Below are 2,196 nucleotides of genomic sequence, written 5' to 3'. Positions count from 1 at the left end.
CCATGATAAATTGTGAGATAATACGCATGTCAGCTTCTCAAACCCTGCATAAACATGGTTACCATTATGTTCGATCCGGTAAGATTATGTATGATTACTTACTGAGCCGTGTAGCTCACATGTGTTTATTTTTCATTTTCTTTCAGATCCTTACCACTGATAGCTGCCAGAGTCACGTTAATTTGGTATCAGGGCTTCTTTCTTTTGGGGTAAAGCAAGTATACTTTTGTGTACATAAACTACATAGAAGCTCTGTATTTGGGTACTGACCAGCATGATGTACTAAAAATGCTTTCATATGAAAAGATTCGGTTGGTTTGACTACCCTGTTACCCAGGTATGAGGCTGCGTGCTATTGTGGGCGGTAGTCGGCAATAGCACGGCCGTGTCACGGATCCGGGTCCGGGGCGTGACAAAAACAACCAGCCCAAAACGGCCTATCTTTACTGGATCTCACAGATATCACCACGATAGCAAAAAGAGAGTTGCATCAATATATTGATCTTCTCATTTAATATGGCTCCATTAAAGTAGAGGATATTAATATTAACTAATCATATGTTCCAAATAAATTTGTGTAAGGATCCGTATGGGCGTGTTTAGTCCCACATCAGTTATTCGCCGGAGATGTCTTAGGTACCTATACATGACTAAGAAACCCAAAAAAAATATCTTTTGGCTAGTTATTTTAGGTAAAGTCTTGAATTATTATAAATAGTATCAGAACAAACCCAGCTCATGGCTTATGTAGACTAGAAGACGCTGCAACACAAGTTCATTGAGGCTGACCATGGGTCGATCGTGTTGCTTGTGATTAGATTTGAATAGTTTAGACCCCTGACCAGACGAAAACATCGGGGCTTAAATAGAAATAGTATGTGAAGACCCATGTAGGCATGTGTTTAGTTGTTACAATCTATTTAATTTATTTTTTTAAGCTTTTTAGATAATTGATCATAATTCCAATATAGCACTTTATTGTGCTGTCCTCTCTTGTGTAATTTGAGATCTTCAATCCAAGCTAGTTCAGCTCAGCATGCAGAGCCTAAGACTAGGCTTTGACCCAATCTATCTCGCAATCTAAGAAAAATTAGGCAAAGAGACAAAAGGCGAAGTTTGAATAGAAGTCAAAATTTACCTCCCTTAAGATTTTAGCTTTTTCATATTTGTTTATACTTGTTATGTTTATTTCTAGAAAGCTAGTCCTATTCATACAAAAAGAGGAATTCGACTCAAATTGTGAAGGGCAAATCTCATCATTATAAATAAAGGCTATATGTCTTAGTTTTTGGATCATCAATTGAATAAAAAAAAAAAAAATCTAAACCTTACTTTCGTCAATTTTTCTATCTTTTATCTTTTTGGAGATAGAGAGAGAATTTGTAACAACCTAGGATCTCACCCAAAATGGCTAGCCGGAATGTATTATTTGGATTCTTTAATCCTATATAAGTACCCAAGATCTACCTAATGAATAATCTATGTGGGACTAAACACATAGCCGCACGAATCCTTACATACTCCCTCCATTCAAGCCCTGACGTCTTCATCAGGCTAAGGGTTCCAATCTATTCAAATCTAATCACAAACACCACGATCGGCTCATGGTCAGCCCCAATGGATCCATGTTGCAGTGTCCCCTAGTCCACATAAGTTATGGGTTGGATCCGCTCTGATACTATTTGTAACAACCTATGACCTCGCCCAAAATGGCTAACTGGAATGTATTATTTAAACTCGTTTATCCTGTATAAGTATCCAATATCTACCCAACGAATAACCAATGTGGGACTAAACACACACCCGCACGATAGTCCTCACAGAATTTGAGTTGAGCGGATAATCTTTCTTCTTCCCGTTCAAATCATCAAATTAAATATTTTTTTTGCAGTTTGTATAGATTAAAAAAAAATATTAGTGAACTTGGATGATTATATCATGTGGAAGCGTGAACACAATGTATCCAAGATCTTAGGTTGGATCACTTGCTTAATTCTATAGCCAGGAGTGCAATTGTGTAGCATTGAAAGTACACATTTGCTACAACATAAATGCTCAACAGCTTCAACGAAGAACCTTTTGGATTTTTGTTGGCTGCTGGTTTGGTTAGCTCCTTGGACTTTGACCTCTCAATGCTCGTGATCTATATGTGATTCACAAACTATGGAGATATAGCCCTCTATTTATTGAGGTGAG

The sequence above is a fragment of the Phoenix dactylifera genome, chromosome 18 (genome assembly GCF_051530095.1).
Source record: "Phoenix dactylifera cultivar Ajwa chromosome 18, Ajwa_hap1_PhDact_Kaust_v1.1, whole genome shotgun sequence".
NCBI classification, from domain to species: Eukaryota; Viridiplantae; Streptophyta; class Magnoliopsida; order Arecales; family Arecaceae; genus Phoenix; species Phoenix dactylifera.
Note: the sequence above shows the minus strand (reverse complement) of the source record.